The sequence below is a fragment of the Rhipicephalus microplus genome, chromosome 2, assembly GCF_043290135.1.
Source record: "Rhipicephalus microplus isolate Deutch F79 chromosome 2, USDA_Rmic, whole genome shotgun sequence".
NCBI classification, from domain to species: domain Eukaryota; kingdom Metazoa; phylum Arthropoda; class Arachnida; order Ixodida; family Ixodidae; genus Rhipicephalus; species Rhipicephalus microplus.
The window spans coordinates 264834536-264847114 of NC_134701.1; positions in this window are offsets into that span (position 1 = coordinate 264834536).

A 12579-nucleotide genomic window follows, 5' to 3' on the forward strand; every position below is an offset into this window, starting at 1 on the left:
ACGCAAGGTCATCGAGGAACAAGTCAATGACATGCTCGCACGCAACGTTATCAGACCTTCCACAAGCCCTTGGTCTTCTCCTGTTGTCCTAGTTAAGAAAAGGGACGGATCAGTGCGATTTTGCGTTGATTACAGGGCACTAAACAAAATTACGCGCAAGGATGTATATCCTATGCCTCGAATTGACGATGCACTTGACACCTTACAGGGTGCAGAATATTTCTCAAGTCTCGACCTACGATCTGGGTATTGGCAGATCCCGATGCATGAGTCTGATAAAGAGAAGACAGCGTTTGCTACTCCTGATGGTCTCTTCGAATTCAATGTGATGCCTTTTGGGCTCTGCAATGCCCCAGCCACATTTGAGCGGATGATCGATACGGTGCTGCGTGGCCTAAAATGGAAGACCTGTCTTTGTTACCTGGATGACATCGTCATCTTTTCATCCAGCTTCTCGCAACACCTAGAACGTCTAGACGAGGTGCTCACATGTCTAGCCAAAGCCGGTCTCCAGCTAAATACCAAGAAGTGTCGGTTTGCGAGCCGCAGCATCAAAGTGTTAGGCCACGTTGTCAGCAAGCTTGGCATCGAACCTGATCCCGACAAAGTGGCCGCTGTGCTGCACTTTCCTAAGCCCACCACGCTCAAAGACCTTCGCAGCTTCCTCGGCTTAGCCTCTTACTTCCGCCGTTTTGTCCGTGATTTTGCCACTATCGCGGCTCCTCTTCACAAACTCCTGACCACAAGTGCATCATTTCTTTGGACAGATGACTGTGAAGCTGCTTTCCAGACCCTGAAGCGATGCCTCACGTCAGGGCCAGTTCTTCGCCATTTTGATCCCACAGCCCCTACTATATTACACACTGACGCAAGTGGGCACGGAATCGGCGCTGTTCTGCTGCAGCGTGACCAGGCTTCACAAGAGCAAGTCGTGGCTTACGCGAGCCGTACTCTCTCCCCAGCGGAACGCAATTACAGCATCACTGAACAGGAATGTCTCGCTATCGTATGGTCCGTGCAAAAATTTCGCCCCTATTTGTATGGCCGCCGCTTCACGATCGTCACGGATCATCATGCGCTCTGTTGGTTGTCATCATTAAAAAACTTGTCAGGACGCCTCGGTCGTTGGGTGCTCCGACTGCAGGAGTATGACTACAGTGTCACATACCGGTCGGGCCGCAAACACCAAGATGCCGACGCTTTGTCACGCTGTCCGCTGTTGCAAAATCATGACGCATCTACCTGCTGCGCAGCACCTCCCAGCCAAGAGACCACGCAGATGACCAGTCTTAGTCCCATCGAGCCCACTGCACCGGATGACTTCCTTCAATCCGCAGACCTCACCTCGCTCCAACGTGCAGACACATACTGCCGTACAATCATCGATCGGCTCACCGGCTCATCTCGTGCTCCCAACAGCCGCTTGCGACGACAACTCACGCGTTTCAAACTTCATGACGGAACGCTACTTCGACAAACTTACCATCCTCTCGGTAGCCGATGGGTCCCGGTCATACCTCGCTCACTTCGACTCCAAGTCTTAGAAGCCTTTCATGACGACCCGACGGCTGGCCACTTGGGTTTTCATAAAACCTACGATCGCATTAAGACTCGCTGCTTCTGGCCTGGCCTCTCCACTAGTGTTTCCAGGTACGTCACTTCCTGTTCATCATGTCAGCACCGAAAACGTTCGACATCTCTTCCCGCCGGCCCTCTACAGCCTCTCCCGTGCCCATCCGCTCCCTTCGAGTTCGTCGGCATAGACTTATACGGACCCCTTCCGATTACCGCCGCCGGTCACCGCTGGATTGTTACTGCCGTAGACCATCTTACTCGCTACGCTGAGACGGCAGCTCTTCCTACTGGAGCTGCCAGCGAAGTAGCCGACTTTGTTCTGCGTGCCATTATCCTGCGCCACGGCGCCCCTCGTGTTCTTCTGAGTGACCGTGGCAAGACATTTCTTTCTCGTGTGCTCGCTGAAGTTTTACAGGCCTCTGACACAATCCATAAGACCACCTCGGCATATCATCCGCAAACCAATGGTCTTACTGAGCGTTTTCATAGAACCTTGTCAGACATGATCTCTATGTATGTCCAACCCGATCACAAGAACTGGGACACAATACTACCTTTCGTCACGTTTGCCTATAACACTGCCATACAACGCACTACAAGTTACAGCCCGTTTTTTCTTGTGTATGGCCGTGCACCATCTTTTGTTCTAGACACCAGCTTTTTGTCCACGCCTTCTGTCCCATCTGCGTCCCTTCCGGAAGAATTCGCTGCCCGTGTCAACCACTGCCGCACAATCGCCCGCGCCAACACCTCTACCATTCAGGCCCAGCGAAAAGTTCGTTGTGATGCGACACGTCGAGTTGTGTCATTCTACCCAGGCGACGAAGTGCTCCTCTGGACACCTGTTCGCACACCCGGCCTCTGTGAAAAATTCATTCACAGATACCTGGGTCCTTACACCGTGCTTGAACGAACATCGGCCGTAAATTATCGCGTCGCGCCGGTTACTTCGGCTTCTGATCGCCGTCGTCGCGGGACCGAGATCGTCCATGTGTCTCGCCTGAAACCTTATATCCAGCGCTCATACACTTACTAAATGAACGTCTTGCAGACCGCTTTCGTGTAGGGGGGAAATAGTGTGAGCGCTGATTGTGTTGCTTATCATTTTCACTTTCACCTGCGCATACAAAGCACCGTGATCATCATCATCGTAGCGGCTCGCTGCTTGTTCGGTTGCTGGCTCGCGCGTCTGGGTTGACAATAAAACGGTCGCTCCTTCGTACCTGACGTCGTCTCACATTATTATTATTATTATTATTATTATTATAAAATGGAAATGAAGGGACGTGAAGAAGATCAAAACGAATGTTGTTAAAGCGGGAAATGCAATACATAGTAGCTGCCGTCGGTTTCAGGAGTTTTAGAAGCGAAGCACCATATAAGGTGTGGGTTTGTTCATTGTGCGTTGTATGGGCTCACGGTGACTATGACGCTGATGGCGATGAAGAATAATAGAGTTCCAGACCACACATTTTTTCGCTACCATGCATAAAAACGAACGTAAATGTTCTCTCTCCCGCGAAAGGCAACGCCGACGCAGACAAGCTACTCCTGTGCACATTTCTCCGTGCTTCATAACTGTGCTTCAGTATGATGATGCTGATGATGGCCTAAAAGCATGGCTCCCACCCACTCTGGGAAATTGGCCAAGAAACGAGTAATTAGATAGACGCGGATCACATATTACTTTTAAATCTAATAAATTGTTGCAGCATTTCTGTTTCTTTTTTTTTGCTGCGAAGGTTATTTTTCTTTTACCTTCACGTACCTATCACCCCCCACGTGCCTATCAGCATAGTATTGACACCGCCTGATCATTGGGAGCATGAGATACCAACAATCCCCATTTTGTTACACTAAATCCTAGTCCAAAAGCTTCGCCTTCCCTTGCGCATATATCCGCCAGCCGCTCTATATCATCTCGACTATCTGCAAATATTGGCTACTGCGTGGGAGCGCCCCTAGCGGTGAAACCCTCATAAATTTTCTGATGATGAGATGGTGGCGCCATTTCTCCGCTTACCAGCGAAGCTAATTGACTGCTTCGTTTTAATCTGCTGACTATGGTTAAACACCGTTTTCCTTCGGTGTATAAGTGCATGGCACTCATTATGTCAGGCAACTAGAGCGATGCTCTCGCACATGTTGTGGGATTGCACTGTTAAGCGGCTAAAATGACAGTGGCTTCGGCCTCGGAGTCCGCATATGAGACCCGAGACCGAGTTGTTAAGCACCACCGGACTTAAAGTTGTTTCCATCTTACCATTCACTCAATAAAGCAAGATACATTGTAGGTCAGGAAAACACACCCCAAGCTTCGCTCGCCCTCCGTTCCAGATAGGGAAAGGGCCCCTTCCTTTTCCTTTCAAAATTTCAGTACTGCCGAATCGTAGTTTTATACAACAGCTTTTATGCCCGAAGTTACCTCACTAGCGATTTTTTTCTGCAACGTTTAACAGTGTGCTTTTTATGCGAAACCAAAATGTGCTCTTGAAATTCTTCCCGTAGAATGTTTCACTTTTTTAAAGAAAATCAGAATCGCCGAATCGGGTGGTCCCGACTCTCGTATATAAGTGGCCGCTCATCGTTTTTTCATGGCCCCCACAACAACGGTGAACGAGTACACGAAGAAGAGGGAGGAGCAGAGTCGATGGCGACGTCAACGCAGAGTCAGCGACGCTCGTATATATACGTCGACAACGCTCGTTCCACGTGTCGCGTATCTGCGGCACAATTTTATTGCCTAGTAGGAAACATACGACGGAGGCGCACCGGTACCACAAAGGGGCTGATCGCACTTAGCGACGTCCTATCCATATTCCGTACAAACTGACGAGTGTTACAGCATTGCTCTACGTCACCGCCACCCCGTTTTTGAAGAGAAAGCGGGTCGGCAATCCTCTCCCGTGACAAAAACCGGTGACGTCATGGTGACGGGACGGGGCGTTTGACGGCTGTGGGAACGAACCCTAAGCTGCAAAAAGTGTCACGACGGAGTTGCGCCTCAGGCAACACGAACTTGTTCCCGGACTTATCTCTCCTTTCTGTTTTGTTTGTTTGTTTGTTTTTTTGTTTGTTTGTGTTTCAGGCCGAAGAGCTCGAGCGAGGGTATACGCGTGTGGGCGTTGTGTCCTAGTCTCGTCATCTCTTCATTTATACCCAGCGTGCAACCTCTGGCCATGGATTGGCAAAACTAACTAACAAAAACTAGAATTACCACCCGTCGTAGATCTGTCAACGCGCTCAGCTGGATGGGTTGCTAGGGAAGAAAACAAAGAAACAAACAAAAAGGAAAACGAACGAACAAAGCGGTAAACGCTTCGATTTTCGTGCGGTTCTTGAGCGGATGCGATGGTCGGCCGTTACGCGGAATGGGCTTCGCTTGTTGAAGTGGACGGACAACGGGCAACGCGTGCGATGTCTGAACGCTATTTCCGAGGAACAGCGAGGATGCTTCACTGTCTGAATCGAAACGGCCGTTTGACGGAGAAACGAAAACCAGGACAAAGGAAAGAGAAAAGAAGGAGGGGCATTAAAATAAGGCAACAAGAATGAGGAGAAGCGGAAGAAAAAAAAACGGAAGTGCGCTTCCGATGCTTCACTCGCGCCGTCGAGTCATTGTTCTTTTCGAAGCGCTTCTCGGGCGCAACGTCAACAGTGTTCGTTTTAAGCCGAATCTCGTGTGTTTCTCAAACGGTATCAGTTTTTTTAATTTTAACTTGTTTTTTTTTTCGAATGAATAAACGCCTTTATCTCGGCCTTGCGAGTGCCTCCTCGCCTGCGCGCTCTCGAGTTTTGTTTTCGACCCATTTAACGCGTTCGTCATCTATCGACAGTATAAAAAACACAAACACATAGAAAGTGCCGAGTAGTCTGGCCGTCTGATCTTGTGATGTTGCCTGTTTCAAATAGAGAGCGGAATATCATAAAAAGAACGGCTGAAAAAGCAAAACCTGTAGACCATAAGCTTACCAGCGCATTTAGTCGAACTTTGTTCGGTCCCTCTGCTCCTTTTTTCTTTACGTTTATTTTTTCGCTAACGACGTAAGTACCCTGTGTTTTGAGCGACGTTAATGGCCCGTAACACTGTTTTGCAGGACGGGCCATGGTTTTATTGATTGAAGACACAGCGGCACATTTCCGAGAATAATATCAATAGAAAAAACATAACTTGGAAAGTAGGACGTGTCTATAGAGCGATACACAGGCAGTACTGAAAAAAAAAGTAGCGGAACCCCTTTGAAGTTGAAGACCAGGCGTCAGGGCACGCTCACGTGTGAGCTGGTGATTTTCGCTGGTTCACTGTTTAGACCCAAACCTCCCCACATAGCAAGTGATTGACAAAATTCTTAGAATAGTAGAAATGTGAACAACTTTGAAGATTGTCAGAACGCCACGTGCACGGAGATTAACACGAATTAAAAGCCTTAATTCTTTGTAAAGTCTTTTGAGACAGTTATACTTTTTCTTCCAATTTTTTTTTTCAGAGCGACAGTGAAACTGTTAGTTTTGAAATGATCTGCGCGCAAGAATTTTTTATCTGTTTCGATGGATACCGAGTTCATATCGAATCAAGCGCAGCGCTGTTGCGACTTGCAAGCGATACGACTACATCTATTAGTGCGTAGCTATGACTACATGCTGTTTACCTCATTTGTCTCGCATTTGTGGTAAGGTCCGTATGAAAATTTAGTAATCGTAGTCGTTCCGTAATTAATTTAGTAATGTAACCAATGACTCATCGGAAGCGTGACAACATGGGTCTGGTTCTAGTAAGCTCTTCATCTGAAACGTTGTACCACTATATTTTTTTACTTACATTAAGCCGATAGTAGCGGTCACTGAAGTATCGTTGTTGTTATGTCACAACAATGGCGCAAGACTCGCTTGTTGTATACCGTTACGTTAGTATTATTACTACTTCTTTCTTTAAGCTTTGTCGTCTTTTCCAATTTGAGAAACGAGGCTATTATAATGGAACTATGGCCCATGTCGTGAATAATGGAGTGCATGCAAGAGCCGATGAATCGATACTGACCGCTTTAAAACGTAGGTTGAGGCGCACAACAAATTGCGGGCGACCTCGAACAGAGAATTTGATTCTGTTATCACTGATCTCGTTCTGAGCTATTACAATTGATCAAAACATTGCTTTACTTCGTGGACACAAGTTCACCGAACACAGGATTATCTGATAAGGCAACCTGACTGGGATATTTATATGATAAAATGATTTAACGTCTAAAACGTTTAAGCTTTGATAACATGAACACAGATTAGCCTCTCCGCGATAACTAACGTTCGAAATACTACTAGATACGTAACGGAATACGTAACTCTAAGATACATGTTTCTGTTCCACTTTTACTGGATCACAATAATGTTGAGAAGCATGGATTTGTTTCAGCATGATCTGAGATGTTTTGGGGTCTCTGCTCTTGCCTGCCGAAAGCAAAAAAAAAAAAATCAGAGGTGACATGTTTGGACTTCTTCAGAATATCTGCTCCACATTCATGAGTTGTCTGTTTAGTCCTAGTTATAAACATAGATAGTAAAAAAAAGAGCGCTAGCAACAATGTCAGTTGCCCTCCTTGGAGTATAGTCACATTTTGCTTCATTTAAGTACATTTCTATGTGTGTGTGGAGTAGCTTGTTTTGTACTCACTTATATTGCCGAAACAAAAGTTTCTTGCTGTTCCCTCTTTGAATGCGGCTTCGTTACTCACCCACACCGATTCAGATTTTCTAAATTGATCTATTTTTATGTACTCTACGATCGACGAATTTTCGCGGTGGCTACGTTAATGTTCACATTCGACAATTTGATCGTTGCATCTCGTCATGCTGTCACAAAACGAGCGCTCAAAAACGGGCGCGCCGCCAAATTCCCGCGACGAAGCGCCGAGAGGTCAACGATAAAAAAAAGAAAACAAGCATCCAAAGACTCCCCGGGCGCGCGTCCTTCTCCTCTCGGAAGCGTAGGTTCGCCGACGAACCTCCTCACCCCACATCGGCGGCCGAGCAAGCTCTGGAAAATTCTAGATGGAAAGGGGCGTGGTGATGCCGGGTTGCGTCATCCGTCGCGGACGGCCTTCGAACCGTCTCGCCCTCTCCCCAGCCTTCGCTGCGCATCGCGCCAAAGAAATGATGAGAATTTTCTGGAACCGCGCGCGGAAGGTATTTAACCGAGCAGCGGAGATGGGAGATCAGGAGAAGACGGAAGTTAGCGCCAGAGCGCGTAGGAATTCCGCCGTGTAGTCGGCGAAGGTTTTGTCCGTAGGGACAAAGCAGGAGAAGAAGGGGATTTCCACCTGAGGGGTGAAGGCTCGAGCTACAGGCAAGAGCGTGTGTCTACCGCTATCGAGCGAAGACGCGTGGCAACAGCTGCGTGTGTGAAGCCGACGTGTTTCCGGCGAAGAAGTTTGAAGCTTGGAGAGTGGCCAATTGAAGACCCGAGGTTTCCTGGAAGAGAAACTTCGGCGAGGTTTCTTGGAAGAGAAACTTCGAGGGCAGCGGAACGACAACAACGCTGGACTTTGAGTGAGTGATTCTCGGAAGAGTATCATCCAGACTTTTGTTCCAAGAACTTTGGACTGGATAGGTTTTCTATCTCTTTAGTCTTTAGGTGTCTTGGTTGTTCAATGCATGCGACTGCATTGTAGTGCATATCGTAGTTGGTGTCCGTTGTTTCGAGTGTGGCTGATTGTACTGTGTAGTACGTTGTTTGATTGGTGACATATTGTACTCAACTATTGTGGAGTGTGCATACTTGTGTATTGTTTTCGATCTGCCACTATTGAGAATATAATTTTGTTTGTTTATCAACTCCCGGCTCTGACTTGTTCTTTGGGCCACAACCGGCGTCCGCTGGCGCGCCAAATAGGACCACTTCTAAATTGTCCACGCTTTCGTGGTGCGGTTCGGGGGGCCAATACTTCGGCCCTTGGAATTAGCCCCGCGATCGCCTCCCTAATTAACGGGACCTGTGACACATGCGCAATACGTAAAACCGTACCGCTACTGCCTTCTTCAGGAACATTGACAGTTATAATGTACTCGAAGAATTTATCAAGGTCAACGGTGAAGCGCATTTTTGAAACTTTTATTTCAAAGATAAAGAACGGAACTAAGCTGCGGTTGTGGGAAAAGAAAGCGAAATGGTCTGTGTCTAGTCAATCGTCGGGTGAAAAGCATCTATCTATCATTGTTCTCACTTCTCGCACATGCATTACATTGTACTTGTTCCCCATGCCACCGTTTAATAAGGGCTGGATATTTAATCTCTGTTGTAAGAAAAAAAAGAAGGAAAAACGGAAGAGCTGTACTCGGGGAGATTAAACAAGGCCGAGCTGGTTAGCTTTCCGACTCGTTGCGGCTGATGTGCAAAAAAATCCTACTACGCGCTTGAAACGACACTCGGAACATTGGCATGCTTTGCGGGAGCGCACCAACTATCACTTTAACTCTGTGGTCCCAGGTTTTCGCACTGGTGTCGTTGGGAAAAAGAGTGAAAAACCAGAAGCGGTACGTTGCAAGTTATTACTGCGGTCTTTTGGGCAAGGAAACATTGCGCTAAGCATAAAAATATGTTGATATTGTTAGTTGATGTTTGACATTCCCAAATCAGGATATCAATACGACGAACACCATAATGAATGGTTTCAGATATTTCTACCGCCCGCGGTTGTTTAACGTGCTCCCAAGTCTAAACACAGGAACCTCGAGAATTTTCGCCTACATTGAAACTATGGCCACTTCAGCTGGGAGTCGGCCCGCGACCATCGGGCTGGCGGTAGTCGAGCACAATATCCACTAGACCACTGTGACGGGTGTTCAGCATGAGGATGCGGACATCTGTCCACAGTGGCCGCATTTTGATAGTACCGAAACGCAAATAAAAAAGATAAGAAAACAAAAAGGCCTGTTCTGAGCACATGCAAATATCAGGTGGTGAAAATCGAGCAGGAGTCTCCGACTACGTCCTGCCTCACAATCGCATATTGGTTTCATAACGTGAAATTTCTGATTCAATTTTTTTCTCGCGCTGCAGTTACGTCCGGGTGTGGCTTCTCAGCTTTAGTTTCACCTAGAAGATCACGTACAATTATTGTCTTAAAACTGGACCACACCTGAATGTATATGCCCGTAACTGGCGACTTAGCCCCACGATAATGTTCAGGTGAGGCCGGGACTATGCATTTCTCATGACCGTGCCGGGGTCTAAATTTTCAGCGCTCTTGCTTTGTTTTTATCTCTGTTCACTTTTATCTTGTCTGAGAGAACCCAACATAGCAGAATTAAAAAAAAAACAAAAACTCGTGGTGGAGTTTGAAGCATTCATATCTAGCCTGTGAGTTTTTTGACGTTGCGTTTTGAATAATCTGTGTCGTGGCAGCACCATCGTGGTATGTGTGATATTTATCTTTTACTGAATGTTATCATGTCTACCAAATACAGTGAACAAAAAAAGGAAGAAAAAGCATCCTTGGTTTTATCGAGCATGTACTACCCTCCTGTTATGAGGCGTAGCGTGGTGGAGGGATTTAAGCTCCTGCTTTACCGGGTGGGGTTCCTATAAGCTGCACCCCTGGTTAGGTTAACAGATCAATGTAGTTTCATAATCTCTAATAAGCGGCCTCAGTGGGTACGATCACTGAGAGTGCACTTCTCGTGGGACGTTGTGAGAGCAACCGTGCGATCGCAGAACGCACATCTTACAGAGTCTCGTACGGCACCTTTAAGGGTCGTAGATTAGTGTGATGAGAATTTCTGATCGAGTAGACATAGAATAAATAATTAAAATAAGACGTATTTGGAAAAGAAAACAACAAGATTGGGACATCGCAAAAAAAAGAATTACTTCAATCCCTGTTTTTTTTATTTTATTTTGAAAAAAAAAAACATTTCATTAGAAACGTAGCGTTTCATGTAATCGACCGCAGAACTTTGACAGTACAAGTGCTTTTATGGTAATTCACGTATTTCGTCTCCCTACACCACGATGGGTGTTGACACGTGCAGCACTACCATACCGTCAATAGTGTGACGCTGAAAAAAATAACAAATGGAAACTTTAACAAACACATGTGGTGACAGAGCCATAACGTAAATGCACGATGAGCTTCAATACACATGTAGTACATGGTTTCAAACCAAAGAATAAAGGTTCCATCGGTTTTTAAATACGGTAGCACTGGCTGAGCAATCGATGCCGCAGATTTCACTCTGATAGCTTTGTACAGAACTTCATGCGCTTGGTTATTTTCCAGAAGAAGCGAAAGGTTTTATTGAAGCGTCGAATCTGTACTGAACGACTTTCAAGATCAAGAAAGCGAATACGAGAATCCTTTAATGCACCAGTGAGTATGGTGTCTCGGAAGCGCTTGCACGTCTACGGGCCTACACCGTTTTCCAATTTCCTACATTTTATCCTCGCTGCGATCGAAATTAGGCCATGAGCCAGCTCTTTGAAAGAAGACGTTTTAGTCATTTCAACTCATTCATTCACTCTCGTCTACATGCCTGTCCTACAAGTTTCGTGATAGCATAGTTCTAAAATAGAAATGTTTCGAATATATCGATCCTGCTTGTACAGGAAAATGCCCGCACTGTAGAAGTTTTCGGATATCTTCCACATTGTGTGGGCATGCCAGTCAACCCCTCGCCTAACCCCAAAACTGAACACCACCCAGAAGAACTGGGAGGCAGCCCTGCTCGGCTGCTCCAACCTGGCGAGCCAGAAGCCCTGGTCAGTCTAGTCGCGTTGGACGCCAAAGAGATTCTACAATGAGGAGCCCAGCTAGTGTTTGTGAGGGGTGGCTCGCACCTGGCCACCTACTACTCCCTGTTCATAGATAGAATAAACCTTTTCTCTCTCTCTTTTTTTCTCTCTCTCTCGTGCGTAAACACGTTACCGTTTTTATTGAAAAACTGCATTCGCCACTATGGCACGAGCTCGTTGAGGTTCCCCTTTTATAGTGCGTTTATGCTCTTGGCAAACATTCCCTATATATGTTTCCTCTACATCGCGTTTCCGACTTTATTGATGACTAAAAGTTGCATTCTGTTAGATGAGTGCCAAAGTAAGCATTCTCCCGAGCTATCTTGGTGTTACATGTAACTATCTTTTTTTTATCGCCGCTAAGTGCTTCGTGACTCAAGTGTTTTTCTAGATGGACGTGTTGTCTCATATACGTATGCATATTAGTTGCACGTGTCAGTTCTCTCCTTCTTCCTTTCTTTATGGGGGCATGCTGGGAATGGCCCGGTGGTTACATTTGGTGTGCATTAGTGTCGATTTCCCAGATACCATGGGCAGCGCGCTGGAACTTTTGGGTGCATTTCATAGAGAAAATGTAAGTTTGGGTAGGTTTCGGGCTGCATTAGGCGCCAGCTCCAGCCGACAGCTTCGTCCTTCACGAGCTTCTTGTGGGAAGATGAAGTGTAAACGCCTGAGTTCTTCACACTAGTTTGGGATGACCGTATACTGACACGGGGCCGGTAGGGTTTCCTCCGAGACATGGTCATAGGGTGCTCGGTCTGCTCTCGCCGCCCCCATCCCTGTCTGCATCCTGGTTTCCTTTTCAGTCGTACGTGACCCTGCGTTGATATTATCCTGACCCAATGTGTAGCGGTGAGAGTAGTTGCTTGCCAGAGATAGCCTTGACGATCAGATCAGTTTGATCGACAGGGCCCGCAGGGCGGCACCTACCTGTGCCACCATGGAGTACCTGCCTCTGGCGGCACAGTTCGTGGGGTGGAAGAGCTACCTGCCCCGCACCAATGAACAACTTACCGTTAATAGATGCTTTCCTTCCTTTCTTTTCTGGCCAGTGTAGTGTAGCCAACTAGGTACAACCTAGTTGACTTCCCTGTCATTTCCATAAAATTTCTTTCTCTTTCTCTCTCTTTAAAGCACATCGAACTTTTTGAACATTTCATTGTCTCCGCGTTGTATGGTCGCACGCACTCTATGTCACAGAACGAGCGCTAAAAAAGAGCGCG